The sequence below is a fragment of the Crinia signifera genome, chromosome 3 (assembly GCF_055691185.1).
Source record: "Crinia signifera chromosome 3, ASM5569118v1, whole genome shotgun sequence".
NCBI lineage: Eukaryota > Metazoa > Chordata > Amphibia > Anura > Myobatrachidae > Crinia > Crinia signifera.
This window is the reverse complement of record NC_139219.1, coordinates 335125855-335138427: the sequence shown is the minus strand read 5'-3', so window position 1 is coordinate 335138427 and position 12573 is coordinate 335125855. Positions and strand designations below refer to the sequence as shown.

General features: G+C 40.0%; 11 non-coding genes across 11 annotated transcripts; all 11 read right to left on the bottom strand.

The window, feature by feature from the left end:
* Nucleotides 1–98: 98 nt before the first annotated feature.
* On the bottom strand, nt 99–171 carry TRNAV-UAC (transfer RNA valine (anticodon UAC)). Its single transcript has one exon. It is a non-coding gene; the product is annotated as a tRNA-Val (tRNA).
* Nucleotides 172–261: 90 nt separating this feature from the next.
* Nucleotides 262–334, bottom strand: TRNAV-CAC (transfer RNA valine (anticodon CAC)). Its single transcript has one exon. It is a non-coding gene; the product is annotated as a tRNA-Val (tRNA).
* Nucleotides 335–424: 90 nt separating this feature from the next.
* Nucleotides 425–497, bottom strand: TRNAV-AAC (transfer RNA valine (anticodon AAC)). Its single transcript has one exon. It is a non-coding gene; the product is annotated as a tRNA-Val (tRNA).
* Nucleotides 498–587: 90 nt separating this feature from the next.
* Nucleotides 588–660, bottom strand: TRNAV-UAC (transfer RNA valine (anticodon UAC)). The gene has a single exon. It is a non-coding gene; the product is annotated as a tRNA-Val (tRNA).
* A 416-nt stretch (nt 661–1076) lies between these two features.
* On the bottom strand, nt 1077–1149 carry TRNAV-AAC (transfer RNA valine (anticodon AAC)). The gene has a single exon. It is a non-coding gene; the product is annotated as a tRNA-Val (tRNA).
* A 201-nt stretch (nt 1150–1350) lies between these two features.
* TRNAV-CAC (transfer RNA valine (anticodon CAC)) lies at nt 1351–1423 on the bottom strand. The gene has a single exon. It is a non-coding gene; the product is annotated as a tRNA-Val (tRNA).
* A 90-nt stretch (nt 1424–1513) lies between these two features.
* On the bottom strand, nt 1514–1586 carry TRNAV-AAC (transfer RNA valine (anticodon AAC)). The gene has a single exon. It is a non-coding gene; the product is annotated as a tRNA-Val (tRNA).
* A 475-nt stretch (nt 1587–2061) lies between these two features.
* Nucleotides 2062–2134, bottom strand: TRNAV-CAC (transfer RNA valine (anticodon CAC)). Its single transcript has one exon. It is a non-coding gene; the product is annotated as a tRNA-Val (tRNA).
* Nucleotides 2135–2712: 578 nt separating this feature from the next.
* TRNAV-AAC (transfer RNA valine (anticodon AAC)) lies at nt 2713–2785 on the bottom strand. Its single transcript has one exon. It is a non-coding gene; the product is annotated as a tRNA-Val (tRNA).
* Nucleotides 2786–3260: 475 nt separating this feature from the next.
* TRNAV-CAC (transfer RNA valine (anticodon CAC)) lies at nt 3261–3333 on the bottom strand. The gene has a single exon. It is a non-coding gene; the product is annotated as a tRNA-Val (tRNA).
* Nucleotides 3334–3911: 578 nt separating this feature from the next.
* On the bottom strand, nt 3912–3984 carry TRNAV-AAC (transfer RNA valine (anticodon AAC)). Its single transcript has one exon. It is a non-coding gene; the product is annotated as a tRNA-Val (tRNA).
* Nucleotides 3985–12573: the final 8589 nt, after the last annotated feature.

Here is a 12573-nt window from a genome sequence, read left to right as displayed (position 1 = left end):
ACAGAAACTTCTCGGAAACTATACCAGACACCAACCAATGTAGGAGGCACTTTCTAAAAACAGAGTCATTGAAGAAAAATGCTTTGGTTAAAAACGCTTGTTTCTGCCCAGTTTCGAACTGAGGACCTTTCGCGTGTAAGGCGAACGTGATAACCACTACACTACAGAAACGTCTTAGAAGCTAAGCCAGACACCATCCAATGTAGGAGGCACTTTCTAAAAAAAGAGCCATTGCATGAAAATGCTTAGCTAAAAATCCATTGTTTCTGCCCAGTTTCGAACTGAGGACCTTTCGCGTGTGAGGCGAACGTGATAACCACTACACTACAGAAACTTCTCAGAAACTATACTAGACACCAACCAATGTAGGAGGCACTGTCTAAAAAAAGGGCCATTGCATTAAAATGCTTAGCTAAAAATCCATTGTTTCTGCCCAGTTTCGAACTGGGGACCTTTCGCGTGTTAGGCGAACGTGATAACCACTACACTACAGAAACTTCTCGGAAACTATACCAGACACCAACCAATGTAGGAGGCACTTTCGAAAAACAGAGTCATTGAAGAAAAATGCTTATGTTAAAAACACTTGTTTCTGCCCAGTTTCGAACTGAGGACCTTTCGCGTGTAAGGCGAACGTGATAACCACTACACTACAGAAACGTCTTAGAAACTCAGCCAGACACCATCCAATGTAGGAGGCACTTTCTAAAAAAAGAGCCATTGCATGAAAATGCTTAGCTAAAAATCTATTGATTCTGCCCAGTTTCGAACTGGGGACCTTTCGCGTGTGAGGCGAACGTGATAACCACTACACTACAGAAACTTCTCAGAAACTATGCTAGACACCAACCAATGTAGGAGGCACTGTCTAAAAAAAGGGCCATTGCATTAAAATGCTTAGCTAAAAATCCATTGTTTCTGCCCAGTTTCAAACTGGGGACCTTTCGCGTGTTAGGCGAACGTGATAAACACTACACTACAGAAACTTCTCGGAAACTATACCAGACACCAACCAATGTAGGAGGCACTTTCTAAAAACAGAGTCATTGAAGAAAAATGCTTAGGTTAAAAACGCTTGTTTCTGCCCAGTTTCGAACTGGGGACCTTTCGCGTGTTAGGCGAACGTGATAACCACTACACTACAGAAACTTCCCGGAAACTATACCAGACACCAACCGATGTAGGAGGCACTTTCTAAAAACAGAGTCATTGAAGAAAAATGCTTAGGTTAAAAACACTTGTTTCTGCCCAGTTTCTACCGTCTTAGAAACTAAGCCAGACACCAACCAATGTAGGAGGCACTTTCTAAAAAAAGAGCCATTGCATGAAAATGCTTAGCTAAAAATCCATTGTTTCTGCCCAGTTTCGAACTGGGGACCTTTCGCGTGTGAGGCGAACGTGATAACCACTACACTACAGAAACTTCTCAGAAACTATACTAGACACCAACCAATGTAGGAGGCACTGTCTAAAAAAAGGGCCATTGCATTAAAATGCTTAGCTAAAAATCCATTGTTTCTGCCCAGTTTCGAACTGGGGACCTTTCGCGTGTTAGGCGAACGTGATAACCACTACACTACAGAAACTTCTCGGAAACTATACCAGACACCAACCAATGTAGGAGGCACTTTCGAAAAACAGAGTCATTGAAGAAAAATGCTTATGTTAAAAACACTTGTTTCTGCCCAGTTTCTACCGTCTTAGAAACTAAGCCAGACACCATCCAATGTAGGAGGCACTGTCTAAAAAAAGGGCCATTGCATTAAAATGCTTAGCTAAAAATCCATTGTTTCTGCCCAGTTTCGAACTGGGGACCTTTCGAGTGTTAGGCGGATGTGATAACCACTACACTACAGAAACTTCTCGGAAACTATACCAGACACCAACAAATGTAGGAGGCACTTTCTAAAAACAGAGTCATTGATGAAAAATGCTTAGGTTAAAAACACTTGTTTCTGCCCAGTTTCTACCGTTTTAGAAACTAAGCCAGACACCATCCAATGTAGGAGGCAATTTCTAAAAAAAGAGCAATTGCATGAAAATGCTTAGCTAAAAATCCATTGTTTCTGCCCAGTTTCGAACTGGGGACCTTTCGCGTGTGAGGCGAACGTGATAACCACTACACTACAGAAATTTCCCAGAAACTATACTAGACACCAACCAATGTAGGAGTCACTTTCATAAAATAGAGTCATTGAAGAAAAATGCTTAGGTTAAAAACACTTGTTTCTGCCTAGTTTCGAACTGAGGACCTTTCGCGTGTAAGGCGAACGTGATAACCACTACACTACAGAAACGTCTTAGAAACTCAGCCAGACACCATCCAATGTAGGAGGCACTTTCTAAAAAAAGAGCCATTGCATGAAAATGCTTAGCTAAAAATCCATTGATTCTGCCCAGTTTCGAACTGGTGACCTTTCGCGTGTGAGGCGAACGTGATAACCACTACACTACAGAAACTTCTCAGAAACTATACTAGACACCAACCAATGTAGGAGGCACTGTCTAAAAAAAGGGCCATTGCATTAAAATGCTTAGCTAAAAATCCATAGTTTCTGCCCAGTTTCAAACTGGGGACCTTTCGCGTGTTAGGCGAACGTGATAAACACTACACTACAGAAACTTCTCGGAAACTATACCAGACACCAACCAATGTAGAAGGCACTTTCTAAAAACAGAGTCATTGAAAAAAATGCTTAGGTTAAAAACGCTTGTTTCTGCCCAGTTTCGAACTGGGGACCTTTCGCGTGTTAGGCGAACGTGATAACCACTACACTACAGAAACTTCTCGGAAACTATACCAGACACCAACCAATGTAGGAGGCACTTTCGAAAAACAGAGTCATTGAAGAAAAATGCTTATGTTAAAAACACTTGTTTCTGCCCAGTTTCTACCGTCTTAGAAACTAAGCCAGACACCATCCAATGTAGGAGGCACTGTCTAAAAAAAGGGCCATTGCATTAAAATGCTTAGCTAAAAATCCATTGTTTCTGCCCAGTTTCGAACTGGGGACCTTTCGAGTGTTAGGCGGATGTGATAACCACTACACTACAGAAACTTCTCGGAAACTATACCAGACACCAACAAATGTAGGAGGCACTTTCTAAAAACAGAGTCATTGATGAAAAATGCTTAGGTTAAAAACACTTGTTTCTGCCCAGTTTCTACCGTTTTAGAAACTAAGCCAGACACCATCCAATGTAGGAGGCAATTTCTAAAAAAAGAGCAATTGCATGAAAATGCTTAGCTAAAAATCCATTGTTTCTGCCCAGTTTCGAACTGGGGACCTTTCGCGTGTGAGGCGAACGTGATAACCACTACACTACAGAAATTTCCCAGAAACTATACTAGACACCAACCAATGTAGGAGTCACTTTCATAAAATAGAGTCATTGAAGAAAAATGCTTAGGTTAAAAACACTTGTTTCTGCCTAGTTTCGAACTGAGGACCTTTCGCGTGTAAGGCGAACGTGATAACCACTACACTACAGAAACGTCTTAGAAACTCAGCCAGACACCATCCAATGTAGGAGGCACTTTCTAAAAAAAGAGCCATTGCATGAAAATGCTTAGCTAAAAATCCATTGATTCTGCCCAGTTTCGAACTGGTGACCTTTCGCGTGTGAGGCGAACGTGATAACCACTACACTACAGAAACTTCTCAGAAACTATACTAGACACCAACCAATGTAGGAGGCACTGTCTAAAAAAAGGGCCATTGCATTAAAATGCTTAGCTAAAAATCCATAGTTTCTGCCCAGTTTCAAACTGGGGACCTTTCGCGTGTTAGGCGAACGTGATAAACACTACACTACAGAAACTTCTCGGAAACTATACCAGACACCAACCAATGTAGAAGGCACTTTCTAAAAACAGAGTCATTGAAAAAAATGCTTAGGTTAAAAACGCTTGTTTCTGCCCAGTTTCGAACTGGGGACCTTTCGCGTGTTAGGCGAACGTGATAACCACTACACTACAGAAACTTCTCGGAAACTATACCAGACACCAACCAATGTAGGAGGCACTTTCGAAAAACAGAGTCATTGAAGAAAAATGCTTATGTTAAAAACACTTGTTTCTGCCCAGTTTCTACCGTCTTAGAAACTAAGCCAGACACCATCCAATGTAGGAGGCACTGTCTAAAAAAAGGGCCATTGCATTAAAATGCTTAGCTAAAAATCCATTGTTTCTGCCCAGTTTCGAACTGGGGACCTTTCGAGTGTTAGGCGGATGTGATAACCACTACACTACAGAAACTTCTCGGAAACTACAGTTATGCCCAAGTACATCGTGGCTACGTTGCGCATAAAGTGCGCCATGCAAATCGCGCATGGATCGCGCCCTACTTGCGCTATAGTCCCGTTATAGATCGCGTTATAACGTAACGTAATCTTGTAAATGTAACCTGCACTTACACTCATTGACCACCAGATGTCACTTTTCCCAAACAGTACAGCGCATGCGTAAAAATCTCTTCTACAAAACAGTGGCCACCACGACTTTTCACTACGGATTTTGTCCTTACTTTACGGACAGAGTGTTTGTATTTACTCGCAGAAGCAGCTACGTACGGTCATTTATGTAATTGGTACAGAAGCCATGCTAACCTTTGCTATTGCTGGATGACTACTTAAAACATTATTTGAGGACCTACAGTATCATACTTTACACTACGGATTTTGTCCTTACTTTACGGACAGAGTTATTTTATTTTATTCACAGCCGCAGTGACGTACTGTATGGTCATGAACTGTATGTGATTGGTGCAGAAGCCATGATAACCTTTACTTTTTTTTTTAAATGCACTATTTTTTTTTTTCATTTTTTAATCAATAAAGTAATTTGGTGCTTTGCAAATTCCTTTTGCACAAAAAAAAATAACAATGGCAGGCTGCAATGTACATGATACATTTATTGTCGTTACATACTGTAAGATACAGAGAACGTTTTTTTTTCTCGCGAGTAAATTTTCCACTTCAGGTAAAAGTCCTTAATTTAGGGAAAGAGTACTTACTTTAAGGAAAGAGTTCTTGGATTAAATTTGCAGGAGGAGATATCAGTTATACATGTTGTTGGTACAGATTGCTCCTGCATAAATATGGAATCCATGCTAACCTTTACTAATGCTGGAAACTTTCACATGGTATATTATTTACGGAGGTGTCTATCATTATGCTGTACTGCGCTATGAAAACAGCGCAATCTACTGGGCATGTCTCATACTTGACTATACAGTATATTGTACACCAATGGAGCAGCTGAGATCACAGGTTTCTGTGGCCTAGCGGTTAAAGACACAGTTACTGTATACTGCTAGCAGCAATACTGGTTCGATCCACAGTGTGGTACAGGTTTTTTTTTTAAACGTACTACTTTTTTTTTTTCATTTTTTAATCAATAAAGTAATTTGGTGTTTTGCAAATTCCTTTTGCACAAAAAAATTAACAATGGCAGGCTGCAATTTACATGATACAGTTATTGTCATTACATACTGTAAGTTACAATGAACATTTTTATTTTCGCAAGAGAAAATTTTCCACTTCAGGTAAAAGTCCTTAATTTAGGGAAAGAGTACTTACTTTACAGAAAGAGTTCTTGGATTAAATTCGCAGGAGGAGATATGATCAGATATACATGTCATTGGTACAGATTGCTACTGTATAAATATGGAATCCATGCTAACCTTTACTTTTTTTTAAATGCACTATTTTTTTTTTTTTTTTTTTTTTTAAATCAATAAAGTAATTTGGTGCTTTGCAAATTCCTTTTGCACAAAAAAATTAACAATGGCAGGCTGCAATTTACATGATACAGTTATTGTCGTTACATACTGTAAGTTACAAAGAACATTTTTATTTTCGCAAGAGAAAATTTTCCACTTCAGGTAAAAATCCTTAATTTAGGGAAAGAGTACTTACTTTACAGAAAGAGTTCTTGGATTAAATTCGCAGGAGGAGATATGATCAGATATACATGTCATTGGTACAGATTGCTACTGTATAAATATGGAATCCATGCTAACCTTTACTTTTTTTTTAAATGCACTATTTTTTTTTTTTTTAAATCAATAAAGTAATTTAGTGCTTTGCAAATTCCTTTTGCACAAAAAAAATAACAATGGCAGGCTGCAATTTACATGATACAGTTATTGTCATTACATACTGTAAGATACAGAGAACGTTTTTTTTTCTCGCAAGAGTAAATTTTCCACTTCAGGTAAAAGTCCTTAATTTAGGGAAAGAGTACTTACTTTACAGAAAGAGTTCTTGGATTAAATTCGCAGGAGGAGATATGATCAGATATACATGTCATTGGTACAGATTGCTACTGTATAAATATGGAATCCATGCTAACCTTTACTTTTTTTTTAAATGCACTATTTTTTTTTTTTTTTTTTTTTAAATCAATAAAGTAATTTGGTGCTTTGCAAATTCCTTTTGCACAAAAAAATTAACAATGGCAGGCTGCAATTTACATGATACAGTTATTGTCGTTACATACTGTAAATTACAAAGAACATTTTTATTTTCGCAAGAGAAAATTTTCCACTTCAGGTAAAAATCCTTAATTTAGGAAAAGAGTACTTACTTTACAGAAAGAGTTCTTGGATTAAATTCGCAGGAGGAGATATGATCAGATATACATGTCATTGGTACAGATTGCTACTGTATAAATATGGAATCCATGCTAACCTTTACTTTTTTTTTAAATGCACTATTTTTTTTTTTTTTTAAATCAATAAAGTAATTTGGTGCTTTGCAAATTCCTTTTGCACAAAAAAATTAACAATGGCAGGCTGCAATTTACATGATACAGTTATTGTCGTTACATACTGTAAGTTACAAAGAACATTTTTATTTTCGCAAGACAAAATTTTCCACTTCAGGTAAAAATCCTTAATTTAGGGAAAGAGTACTTACTTTACAGAAAGAGTTCTTGGATTAAATTCGCAGGAGGAGATATGATCAGATATACATGTCATTGGTACAGATTGCTACTGTATAAATATGGAATCCATGCTAACCTTTACTTTTTTTTAAAATGCACTATTTTTTTTTTTTTTTTTTTTAAATCAATAAAGTAATTTGGTGCTTTGCAAATTCCTTTTGCACAAAAAAAAATAACAATGGCAGGCTGCAATGTACATGATACAGTTATTGTCATTACATACTGTAAGTTACAAAGAACATTTTTATTTTCGCAAGACAAAATTTTCCACTTCAGGTAAAAATCCTTAATTTAGGGAAAGAGTACTTACTTTACAGAAAGAGTTCTTGGATTAAATTCGCAGGAGGAGACATGATCAGATATACATGTCATTGGTACAGATTGCTACTGTATAAATATGGAATCCATGCTAACCTTTACTTTTTTTTAAAATGCACTATTTTTTTTTTTTTTTTTTTAAATCAATAAAGTAATTTGGTGCTTTGCAAATTCCTTTTGCACAAAAAAAAATAACAATGGCAGGCTGCAATTTACATGATACAGTTATTGTCGTTACATACTGTAAGTTACAAAGAACATTTTTATTTTCGCAAGAGAAAATTTTCCACTTCAGGTAAAAATCCTTAATTTAGGAAAAGAGTACTTACTTTACAGAAAGAGTTCTTGGATTAAATTCGCAGGAGGAGATATGATCAGATATACATGTCATTGGTACAGATTGCTACTGTATAAATATGGAATCCATGCTAACCTTTACTTTTTTTTTAAATGCACTATTTTTTTTTTTTAAATCAATAAAGTAATTTGGTGCTTTGCAAATTCCTTTTGCACAAAAAAAAAATAACAATGGCAGGCTGCAATGTACATGATACAGTTATTGTCGTTACATACTGTAAGATACAGAAAACGTTTTTTTTCTCGCAAGAGTAAATTTTCCACTTCAGGTAAAAGTCCTTAATTTAGGGAAAGAGTACTTACTTTAAGGAAAGAGTTCTTGGATTAAATTTGCAGGAGGAGATATCAGTTATACATGTTGTTGGTACAGATTGCTACTGCATAAATATGGAATCCATGCTAACCTTTACTAATGCTGGAAACTTTCACATGGTATATTATTTACGGAGGTGTCTATCATTATGCTGTACTGCGCCATGAAAACAGCGCAATCTACTGGGCATGTCTCATACTTGACTATACAGTATATTGTACACCAATGGAGCAGCTGAGATCACAGGTTTCTGTGGCCTAGCGGTTAAAGACACAGTTACTGTATACTGCTAGCAGCAATACTGGTTCGATCCACAGTGTGGTGCAGGTTTTTTTTTTAAACGTACTACTTTTTTTTTTTCATTTTTTAATCAATAAAGTAATTTGGTGTTTTGCAAATTCCTTTTGCCTTTTGCACAAAAAAATTAACAATGGCAGGTGGCCATGTACATGATACAGTTATTGTCGTTACATACTGTGTTGCAAAGAATGGGGTTTTTCGCACAAGTAAATGTCCCACTTCAGGTAAAAGTCCTAACTTTAGGGAAAGAGTACGTACTTTAGGGAAAGAGTACGTACTTTAGGGAAAGAGTACGTACTTTATCTAAAGAGTACTTGGATTAAATTCCACATCTTTTTGGTTATGCATGTCGTTGGTACAGATTGAGTTTGAAAGTCAATGCATGCTTCTGCACCTTCCCCCACGATCATTCCCATTGAGCCCACTGTTTACTGTAAACAGTATGTCTGTAGCAAAACACCTCCCCCAGCTCCTTTGTGCATAGTCACATGAGTAAGTGAAGAACTACTATCAATGTTGCAAAATGACTTTCACCCTATTGTGTGTTTGTCCCTACATTGTGTACTCAATCCGGGATTGCAATTGCAGACAAAGCAGTGTCATTTTCTGAAGAGTTTTAACTTAATAAAGATACTGTATTTAGTATGCGCTATTCACATGGTACTGTATTGTTCCCATGCTACAGTAGGCACCTGCTGCCCTGTGGTACAGTTTGAAAGTCAATGCATGCTTCTGCACCATGCTTCTGCACCTTCCCCCATGATCACTCATTTGTAGAGACAGGATTATATGCCACATAAAAAGCTTGACATATGCATGCAAATATGCATGAAAAATACTTAAAATATGCATGAAAAGTGTTAAAATAAGCTACATTCAATAATAAAAAAATTAATTTTAACTTATTTATTTAAAAATCAGCATACAATTACTGTAGTTGCAAATAAACCTCCAAAAAAGGCCCACAGCATTTGCAGATGTCTAGTGCTGTTCACAGGAGTTTTTTTCTTCCTGGCTGTTACAGCAGACTGCAGCATCCAAAGCTTTTCTTGCATCAATATATGGACCCTCATCTCCAGCTGTCACGGTTAAAGGTTCTGATGGGGTCGTGTGGTGATCAGGGACTGGAGACGAGGCAGCAGCAGTAGGGTTAAAACGAGCGGGTTTAATAAAAGATTTCATACAGGGACTCAAATACTTCTTTGAGGAAAAGACAGGCAAAATAATAATAAATAACAAGGATGAATGTCCAGATAAAAATGATGAGGAATATCCAGATAACAATGAGGAGGAATATCCAGATAACAATGAGGAGGAATGTCCAGATAACAATGATGAGAAATGTCCTGATAAAAAAGTGGGAAGATGGCAACAATAGTGGATCCGGTGACTGAAAGAATTATGAGGAATGGCTGACCTGAGGATGCTGGAGACGAAGTGCATGGCACAGAAGACTTTTTGCACTGACACTGAGCTACCTAGGCAGATCCCCTTTATGCAAAGAGGGCGGCTGCCATTGGCTGTCACAGTGAAACAGGTGAGAATACCTGACCTGGCCGATCCCCTGTTTGCCCTCAAGCAAGATGGCGGCGCTGGCCTCCCGGCATCTATAGCCTTAGAGCGGGACCATGCTGCAGATTCCCATGTTGCCTTCAAACACTGCCAGACCGCTGCCTGCCGCCTCACCTGACATGGTGGCCTACACACGCCAGCCGGCGGCGGACACGGGCGAGTGAGTACAGTACCCGACGTGTACCACCGTGTCGGCATGTGACAGTACCCCCCTCTTTTCAGGTAACCTCAGGATGCTTGTGCTTCTTATGGGAATTCTTCAGAAAAAAGCCTTTAACGTGATTTGGAGCGTGTAAATCTGCCTTATCTACCCAAGAATTCTCCTCTGGTCCGAAAACAGCCCACTCCACCAGAAATTGATGCCGGGAGTTGCGATAACGAGAGTCTATGATTCGTTTGACTTCAAACTCTGCATCTTTCTCTGTATTGACTTTTGAGGGTCTGGGTACTTTCCTTTGGATGATGCTCAATTTTAAAGGTTTAAGAAGAGATACGTGGAAGGAATTGGATATCTTCATGGAAGATGGAAGTTGCAATCTGTAAGCCACCGGATTGATTACTTGAGTGATGGGATATGGCCCAATAAAGTGTGGGGCAAATTTCATGGAGGGTACACGAAGACGAAGATTGCGGGTGGACAGCCATACTCGATCCTTTACCTTTAATGGTGGAACCGCCTTTCTTTTCTTGTCAGCTGCCCTTTTATATCTGGAAGAAGCTTGAAGAAGAGCTTTATGGACCTCAGCCCATATTTTTGCAAAACCATGAAGAGAAGAAGCAGCTGCGGGAACCTCTGGGGACGGCAGACTTGTGAAGTCAGGGGACCGTGGATGCTTGCCATAAACTGTAAAGAAAGGTGTGGTACCTGAAGAGGAATGGTAGGAGTTATTGTGTGCATATTCTGCCCAAGGTAAAAGATCCTTCCATTCATCCTGAGAGGAGGACATGAAGAGTCAAATGAATGTCTCTAGATCTTGGTTGACACGTTCGGTTTGCCCGTTAGTCTAAGGATGGAAGGCGGTGGAGAATTTCAGTTTTACTTGAAGAGCAGCACATAGGCCCTTATTCTGATTGACGCGGACTTTACCGCGTACTTACGGATCGCGTCTTTACGGCGTCTGCGCATGCGTGGAGAACGCTACGCGCATGTGCCACGCCTTGACTCGGTACCAGTTCGGCCAAATCCCGTCCAAAACTGTTCACCGCTATCAGTCGGGAAATAGGGGCGTATTATGGGCGTCATGCGGAATGACACATGGGCGTAGTTTCAAAGTGGGCAAAACGGGGCGGAAACATGGGCGGACACGGGGGAGTACACTTATGTTGGGGGGCGTACATTCGGAAACCACTCCGAATGCACGCGATCAAAAAGGGCAGAAATGTGCGGTGTCCACAAGTGTACTATTGCTTTGCGGACACCACTCGTTCATGCGGTAGGCGAACGTACGCCTAATGACTACAACCATTAACACCTGAACCCAATAGAATCTACTCCTTTACTCATTACTCACTAATAGGCCGCTTGTCAGTGCTTTAATTGAAACCATTGCACTTCAATTGCTGTAAGGGTTAATGTGTGCAATGCATGTGTTAGGCATGCTTGTAAGGATATATTGGCATCTAATTGATTCCAATTCCAAATAAGAAGTTTTTTATGAGGATAGGTAATTGAATAAGTGGGTCATGTGATGTATTGCAGAAGATACATAATAGTGGGTTGTTTGGCGTAAATACTCCGCTTACGTGCGGTAGCACCGCTTGGCTCCCGTTCGGATGCGGTATTCCCGAGCATACTCTGTAATACTCTGTAATACCGTGCAGAATCGGAGTGTTTCTCCCGCACACGCATGGTTTGTATGTCGTCCGTAAAAACGCCCTGTTCTTAAAGAGTCAGTCCGTCCGAATGCGGAGGACACGTGGGCGTTTCTACGGACGATGGCCGCATGCGGCAAAACACCGTGGCGTGCGGACCGCTCCGTAAGAATGCGGGAATATCCGCACCGATCAGAATAAGGGCCAATGAGCTCTCCAGAATTTGGCAACAAACTGAAGACCCCGGTCGGATATAATTTCTTTTGGCAGACCATGAAGCTTGAAGATGGACGATATGAAGAGTTGAGCAAGCACAGGAGCAGAAGGCAGGGACTTTAGGGGCACAAAGTGGGCCATCTTTGAAAATCTATCGACTATCACCCAGATGACAGTATACCCGCCAGATGGCTGTAGTTCGGATATAAAGTCCATCGAGAGATGCGTCCACGGTTCCGTTGGGATGGATAGTGGTAGCAGAGCTCCAGCCGGAGGATTTCGAGAGGTCTTGTGCTGAGCACACTTGAAGCATGATGACACAAAGTTTGGTACATCCTGCCGAATGGTCGGCCACCAATATGAATGCAGGAGAATTTGCAAAGTCTTTTGAATACAGATATGTCCAGCAAAACGGGAGGCTTCTTGCGTAAATTGGGTGGCACAAAGAACTTGCCTGAAGGAGGTGTAGGATGAGGAGTGACATGAGCGAAGACTACTTGGTTCAGGATGGGCTGCTTTAGAGGTTCAGAGTCTGAACTGGCATCGAAGGAACAAGATAAAGTGTCAGCCTTGTTGTTTAAAACCCCTGGACGATACTTGATTTGGAAGTGAAATCGTGCAAAGAACATAGCCCAGCGGGCTTGTCGAGAAGTGAGACACTGGACATGACGTAAGAAAAAATCTGAAAAGACTGTAATCTGGTGATGAGCCCCCTCCAACAGGTACCGCCACACCT